Genomic DNA, 8,838 nt, shown 5'->3' on the forward strand with positions numbered 1-8,838 from the left:
GAGCGGCGAGCGATTCGGGTCAGGTGTTCGGGCTAGTGTGGGCAGGGAGACCACTACATACAGCCTAATAGAATGGGGGGACGACTCATTCTTCTTCTACACTTAGGAGCTGAACTAGAGCGAGGTCTTCTCCCTCTCCGTGTAGTTTGATGCGTAACATTGGTATCAAAGTGCAGGTGTCATTCTCACGGCATGAACGTGGACGGGATCCACTAAGTTTTTTTTTGAACCATACAATTGGATTTTATTTTTATTTTATTTTTGAAAAAAACCAAATCTTATCCGGGAGGCGACTGTGTGTGGTGGGGGAGAACAACGCCAAACCATGGAAGCTTTGAGGGAATCTCTCTCTCTCTCTCTCTCTCTCTCTCTGGCCATTGTTTCTCTCTTGTAGTCAGCATGTGCCATCTCCTTCGTGTTAGCGCACACGTGAGAGAGACGACAACACCACCCAAGACCAAGGCAACAGTCACACACAATAGGCAGGTCACCAACGCAAGAGGTCCCAGACGGGCAGAAGAAAAGGTGCTTGGCTCAGTGAAGGAAAGCTATATATCTCTCTCTCACTCGTCGTTTGCAGTAGCCGGCAAGCAACGTGGGGGGCGCATACAGCCCAGTGGAGGGGGCTTATCAGCCGCCCGAGTGTGCAAGAGTCAAAGTTATATCACACAGCCCAGGGCGGCCGTGAAACAGCCACAATAGCATAGAAGCATTGTAGAGTCGTGATCGCTCTTTTGTCATCCACGAACACACGATGGCTATGCGTAGCCCCAACAGCAATAAACACCAAGCGCAAATCGTCACTGAAATGGCAGCGAAGTAGAAGAGCTTGCCCATCGGCTTTCGTTGGGTTGGTTGTGCGGTAGGACTATGTGCCTGTTGTGTGGTTGTGTCCACGCAAAAGCTTGAGAAGAAGTCATCAATAAGGAAGGGCGGAAAGGCTCTTTCTCTCTTTCCATGTGTAGTCAGCAATAATACGGGCGCATAGCCATGCGAGGAGAGGCAACACCCCCGGTAGTAAAAGAGTTGCCATCGGATTGCCGGACTTCATCGTCGGATTCGTTGCCTCAGCGCACACCACCTCGACACGGGCCGGCCCAACTCGTGGGATCTCAGGTAGCCAGTTCCAGTTTTACCTTGTATCTTGTTATTTATTTATTTTCATTGAATATTATATATATATATATATATATATATATAAGAAGGAAAAATCCAAGATGTCTAGTGGCAGTAGTCCACCCGCAAGGAGAGTACAAAATTTTTCTCGTATGCTATCCTCCATTTTTGGCCTTTCACAGGGCTGAGCTTACCAAGCAGCAGTGACTCACCAGACCGACACTTTATCTGCTCCCTCGGTCTCACAGGAGACCCGAGATGTGTCCATTGATTTAGAGTCCATTGTACCCTTGTCCGTAAAAGACCCCGTGGGTCCGTTCACAGTTGTGGACACCACAAACTTATTTGATGACCAGTCCGTAAAGGTTGGCAATGCTTATGACCTCCTTGAAGGAGGAGTATGGAGAAAATGCTGATACCATGGATCAAGATGAGTCGAATATAGATATCTCTAGAGAGTTCATCTCACAAATGTTTGCTAGAACCAAAGAACTTGAAAGAGGTCAATCTGGGATTTTGACTATGTTGAGAATCATCCACGAACGTTTAGATGCTATTCCGGCCACTCCATCAGGGAGTACAGTTACGTAGCGACCAACGTAGAGGAGGGTGAGATTCCTTTCTTCGAGGGACGTATGGCTTAGCACAAGTAGGCAGGCCTTAGCGCCTGCCAAGCAATCCATAGCGGATGCCAATCTTCTCAAGGATCTCAAGCCACTGAGCTTTGGGGGAGAAGAGAGAGAGCGCAACAAGGATTCAGTGAATATCTTTGTATAGAAATGATCGGAAATTCATAACCTTAGGTAAACGCCTGAGGATATGAGACTCGTAAAGGCCATTCTATTGACAAGCAAAGCATATAAGTGGTGGATGAGTTTGGCTGACAGTGCTAGACGTCCTCGCACCTGGGTGGATTTCTAAAGGTTGTTTCGAAAGGAGTTTTTACTCGTGAATGACTTGCAGAGATCTTGGCATGAGTGGGATAAATGCTCTATGCGTGGCATTTCTCTCACCCAGTACATCTCTAACTTCCGCAAGATTTTGCTTAAATTGAAAGGGATCAATGAATTCCAAACTTTGTGCGGGTTCACGCGGGGATTATACTCAGACTATGAGGCTTTTGTGGAGAGCCCAAGGAACCAAAAGATCTCAATGAGGCCATTAAATACGCAAAGATTTATGATGATGTTTTGCGTCATTCTAAATCGGGTCTTGGTAAAGCAAAAGAGGAAAGGGGTGATTCGAGCTTTAAAAGAAAGTTCTTTCGAGGTGATAGGGAGCAAGCGGGCTCTAATGAGCATAGAAAGAAGGGTGGATGGTAATCGAAGAAACCACGCTGTTTAAAAGAGAAAAACCAAGCGAGAACCCTTTAAAAAGAGTAGTATAAGAAAGCAAAAAAGAAAATTTATGCTTTCACTGCTTTGAGGCGGGACATAGCAAAGCAGCATGTCCTAAGTTGGATATTGGAGGGAGTTCCAGTGACACCAAGATGGAGGGGAAATCCTCTCGACAGGTGCATACCTTCCAGAGATTTGCCACCCAGTTTCACAGAGTTTCGAGAGGTAATTATGTCATACAGATAGTACCCATGCGTACTGCGCTACGCAGGCCATGTGGTAGTCGTTAGTGGAACCACATGATTTGGCCCGTCTATATGGTAGGATAGGTGGCCATAGAGTCATCATCATGGTAGACGATAGAGCCATGCACAACTTTCTTAACTATTCATTGGATAAGAAGTTACGCTTACCCGAAATCAAAAGTAATCATAAGTACATTGTTTTATTGGCAAATGGTCATGACAAAACCGTTTGGGACAGTGTGGTTTTGGGTATACCTTTAGCTATGCAAGACTATGAGGCTAGATTGGATTTCCAGGTCATGCAATTTGCTAGAGCAGATATATATCTAGGCAGAGAATGGTTGTATAATCTCGGTCGTACCCTAAGTCGTAGTTACTATGAGAATAGCCTAGAGTTTGTGCATAAGGGTAGACTTGTGGGGCTATACAGGGTGAGTGAGAGGTTTCAGCTACACTCCTTATATCTTTCCTAGAGTTGTGTCGTGCCTTCGACGTCGACTATATCTTTGAGGTATATATTTTTACCTGCTACATCATTTTGTTTCTAGAGATGAAACAAGTTTGAATAATGTTATTTTCGTAGATGAAATAAATGATAAAGTTAATGTTTTCGTCGTTGAAACTAGAGAAAACTTAATTAGCCTTAGACAAGACTCATGTTTGTTAAACATTGTCTTATTGTCTTGTGAACAAAAACAACAATCCAAGGCAAAAATCAAGTCGATAAAAACTAATAAGTACGCAGCTACTTTATGTTCTTTTGTGCGCTTTTGCCGCACAGGTCGTAGCTGGGGACTTGTCGAACACCGTATGTGAGCCACGAATGACTGCAAGCATACAACCAGGAAAGCAAGCTCGAACAGAATGCAAGGGTGTGTCACTCACCACTCTAACCGTTGCCGTGAAGGATTCCCGCGTCGCAGCAGTGAAGGAGCCGCCGCCGTCGCCGCTCTACCGCCTCTCGCCGCCGTGCCGCTACACAGTGCTCGATGCTCTCTCACTCTCTCTCTCTCTCTCTCTCTTTCTCTCTCACACGTAGGAGAAGGAAACCAAGGAGATAAGGCAAGAGCACTCTTGTATTCAACACATGAGAATAATGGTTTTAGGGTTACATTTGACTCTTATAGGTGACTTTGCCGTTCACACGTGCGCCCATACATGGCCGGTCGATCCTAACCCTTATCCTATTGATATTCAAGGTGCGCCTCTCATCGGCGATCACCCAATCCCTTTATCCTTTGCATATGGTGTCGACAAGCCCGGCCCATGACTCAGAATAGTTAAACTAATTACATGACGTAAAACATAGTACGTCTCAATGTCTATCATAGGTTAACATGCTCCCCTTCCTGATGTAGATTCCGTCCTCAGAAGCTATGGTATGGTAAGCTCGATAGGGTGGTTGTGGTAGACCTTCTGCAAAACAGGGAAGTAGAGTGAAAGTATGCTGGAATTCAAAAGATATAAAGTGTATAAATTCAAGCATTTTAGACCACAATGGATGTTGCTATGAGAACTTAGTTTAAGGGTCACATGAATGAGCTAGTGTAGCAAATTAACAAGAGTTTAAAATTATTGAAAGTAAATCAAGAGTTAGCAAGATGTCAAAGGTTAATCAAGGTTTATAACTGGCCTAAGTCAAGAAAAATAACCAAGCTTAATAAATAAACAGATGACCACACTGTGTCTACTCTAAGAACAAGTTAATACCACGAGCCTAGGGACACAAGAAACATCAGAGTTACAGGAGCCTTTTGCCTTTATTTCTTTATGTACGTGACAATTTTTAAACACAATGGCGACCTTCCTAAGGCAAAACTAACATCGATCCTGGTACCATGTTTAACACAAGGCATTATCTAGAAATCTATTAGTTCACCTTAGGCAAGGCTACCTCCTACCAACTAAGGCATCGGTATGGAGTAGAATACTCCTCGCTTACCAAGTATCAATAAGGCGATAGGCCAACATTAAAGCATATCATAGACTTGTATTGCCATTTATTATAGGTTTTTTTTTTAAAAAAATTATTTCTTTTGATCTTCACTCCTGAACTATAATTTGTTTTGCATCCTTTCGACAAAGGGGTAAAAGCTATGTCCTAGAGGTCAACACACACATGGCTAGGTGTCAATCATTAAGATGGTTTGATCCTAGATCTAAGACAATCGTATTCCAAGGTTAACTAAAGACTGCATGCATTCTCAAGAATATATCCAATAAAGTTAAACTCATCAATGATTCACACTAGCATGTCAGGCAACTTCAAAAACTAAGTAGTACATTGACAATTTCCATGTGGTCATGCATTATAGTTCATGCAATTAATTGAACAGTAAAAACGAAAGAGAGTGGGTATGGAAGAATTACACCTGTATTTTGGAGATCTCCTTGATTCGATGAGAAAAATGCCTGCAATTTGATGAGATATTTATGTATGAGCGTTGCGGCTATCTCAGGACTTGAAAGCGAACCCACCTCAAACTTTTCCACCTGTACAACCAACTAACAAGCACTATACCTCGAGAGGCACATCAGTGTGAAAAATTAAAGACTCGTTTAAGGAATCCAAACTAGAAAAAACTTGAAAACACTAACCTACCTACCAGTCACCACACTACTACTGAGGATATGGTAAGAGGATGTTGTAGAGTCCTGGCTCTAGCCCTAAGGCTAAGCCTCTATCCGCATCATCCAAATAAATAAAGTCAACCTCAGTAGTGCCATGAGTTTCATCCGTCCATTCATCATTGTCAAATATTTCCTTTTTATTTTTCCATCCACATAAACTCATAAAAAATGTAACCATGCGAGAATAGTCATCTTGTGGAAAAGGAAAGCATTGGGCTATCGGGGATATGTCCTCTACGGAGTAGGGGTCAGTCTCATGGTCAATAGGCGAATTAGCCATTCTAATTTCTCAACATTTTCCTCACTGGCTAGTACATCTATATGATCCCATTCAGTTTCAATTACAGGATAGCATATGTGAAATATCAGAGAAAGGTACAAATGATACGTCTCATCAAAGGTGGGAGTGGATGAAGTGTATGATGATCGTGCATCTGCCATATCTACAAACACAGATATAGCATCAATAGGTTTATAACAGGTCAATCTAGTTCCTGATTGTATACGGATATTTCTCCTCTTTTTGCGCTCTTGCTCTTTTTACTATTTTTTTTTCTTTTCTTTTCTTTTTTTATGTATGAAGCTATATATATACATACATCCCCTTGAATTTGGCAATTACATGGTTAGGGGAGAAGGTTAGGGAGGAAGCATTAGAATATCGAGCGTGAGTACATGCTCCCCCTTTCCTTGGGTAGATCATATTTTCTACAATGATGTTGCAGCCTCTTGGAACCAATTTGTCCAGCGGATCATAGGTTGTGATATGGGCAGATAGCTTTTTATGACCCTTGTGGCCACATCCAATTGTAGAGATGTTAGTGTACGCTCCCATTGACGAATGGAGGAAATGGTTTTCGACGATACTTTTACAAAGGGAGACATAGAGTCATTGGTCTCTTGTTGGGTGTTGACAAGAGTAGGTGTAGAGCATGTAGAAACTTCTATATCAGCGTGTGCCTGGCATGAGGAGCTAGAAGCTTCATGTGGCTCCCCCCTTCCTGAGCTAGGTGGTAATGATCGATATCGTTTGGGAATCCAAACTAACTCTGGAAGAAGTGGTGCAGAGCACTCTGTTACCTTTCTCTTACCACAGTCTTGAATTGTCGTTGGGGTGGCAACAATTGGTTTGCAAGGTTTTACAGGTGATGTAGAGGGATTCAGCTTATGTTTAGGGACCCAAATCTGGTCATTTCCCTCGTAGTATCCTTGGGCTACTAATAATTTTTTAGGGATCCATCGTGATGTTACATTGCCCTTTCTCGGGTGGGTAGCTGCTTTCTTTCTACGAGGCTTCTTGTCTGAATGAGATTGAGCTGGGAAAGTAGCTGTTAATTAACGAAGCTTTAGGGACCCATTTGTATGTATTTTTTGGCATAGTAAGCGGAGCTTTAGAGACCACCCTGCATGTTTCCACTCTTAGCGTTGAAGCGTTAGAGGGGTGGCAAACTATCAAAGATGGTTTTGCCACTGGACTTTGTGATTTTTCATTATCTAGCATTTTGTCTAGAGTTGATGGCTTAGAAGCGGAATTTTGAGCGGTCAGACCTAGTGTTGGTTCTTGCGTTGTGACTCGTCTGGTTGCCCAATCGATATTGCACTTGGTGGCCATCATCCATTTGCGCCCTAAGTTTACAGTCCCTTCCATGGTACCCGCAGGCATAACCAAAAAGCTTTGAATTATGGTCCCCTTGTCATAGGCAACCGGAGTGTGCAGAATTCCTGAGACAGGGGTTTTCTTCTTGTTGATTCCTTTAACTTGGATGGCACTCTTGGATAAAGGTGGTTTTCCAAGTTGACACCACACGCCATATGATAGCAAATTGTGTTGAGCTTCTGTATCCAATAATGCATTATACAGTACCTCCCCGTAAGGACTCTGTAACTCAATTGGGTATCTTAGAGGTAGGTCAGATTCTAGTGAATCCTCCTCTGCCTCCTCGAAAAATACTTGCGTAATTCCTAAGTTGGCTTCTCGTTGGCGCCTAGCACGCTGTTGACGTTCTTTGGCTTCAACTCTCGCTTATATTTTCTTAAGCTCAACTTGTTCTTTAGCTGCCTTCTTTTGATGGATTGCATGTAACTCCTCTTGGCTCAGGGGGTCATAGTATCTTTTGAATTTACTCCCATTAAGGAATCCAATGGTTTCAACTCCGTCGAGAGTCTTCACTCGGATGGTACCTTACGGGGTAATTTCACATACTCTATACGGTCCCTTACCAGCATATTTGAGCTTCTTCTTTTCGTTACGCACTCCATACATCAGGACTTTATCCCCAACCTTGATATCCTTGTCCTTCAGGTGGCGATCAAACCATTTTTTCCTTCTATCCTTCTCCACAAGGGCATTGTACACAGCCAATTGTCTTTCTTCGTTTAGCCGCTCAAGGATATATAGACGCTCTACTAATGGATTACCATCCCAACCCTCTTGAGTAGCAACACGAAGACTAGGAATGACAAATTCCCACGGCATGACTGCTTCTTGGCCATATACCATTTTGAATGGTGTGCAATTAATAGCCACTTTGTACGCAGTACAATAGGCCCATAAAGCTGTTGTAAGCTTTAGATCCCAATCCGTGCGATGAGCTTCAACTATCTTTGTCAAAACAGAGATTAAGGTCTTATTGGTACTCTCGGCTTGGCCATTCGCTTGCGGATAGTAAGGAGTAGATTTATGATGGGATATCATGAAATTTGTTGTGAGCTCCTTAATCACTTCATTTATAAAATGTATACCATTATCGCTCACAAGTTCAAAAGGACAACCGAAGCGTGTGATTATATTTTCAAAGAGAAACTTGGCTGTTGTCCTTGCATCTGCCTTACGTGTCGCTTTCGCTTCAGCCCATTTGGTCATATAGTCAATGGCCACAATAATATAGTGAGATTGTGTGTTGCGGGCCGCTGGGCTAATTGGACCTACAGTCTAAACCCCACTTTTCAAATGGTTGGTTTACTTTGATCGGATGTAGGGGCATCTGATCTTTCCGTTGGGGTTTCTTGTATCGTTGGCATTCATCGTCGCAACCCTTCACAAAGAGTGATGCATCTTGGAACATAGTGGGCCACCAATACCCTAATTGTAAGATCTTTCGCGCAGTTAAGTCTCCTGAGAAGTGACCACCGGCTACACCCATATGTGCCTCTTGCAAAATGTATAGATACTCATCCTCTCGGGCACAACGCCTAAGAATGTCATCCTTTCCTCTTTTATAAAGAGTCCCGGCTATCAGGCAATAAGGTTCGCATTCTTTGATCAGCTTTTGAGCTAGATCTTTAGGAAGCTCCTTGGGTGGAAAGCCATTAACCAAAAAGTTAACAATCTTCTCACTCCATTCAGGCATTGTCTCCACCATGAACAGGGAAGTGTCACGTAAGTCATCATCAACTCCCGTAGGAGCCTCACCATTAGGTATGCGAGACAAATGATCAGCCATAACATGTTTTTTGCCAGGTCTCACAACAACAGTGAAATCAAACTCAAGAAGAATCAATAGCCATCG

This window comes from Cibotium barometz, chromosome 24 (assembly GCF_041138505.1).
Source record: "Cibotium barometz isolate CiBa-2024 chromosome 24, ASM4113850v1, whole genome shotgun sequence".
NCBI classification, from domain to species: Eukaryota; Viridiplantae; Streptophyta; class Polypodiopsida; order Cyatheales; family Cibotiaceae; genus Cibotium; species Cibotium barometz.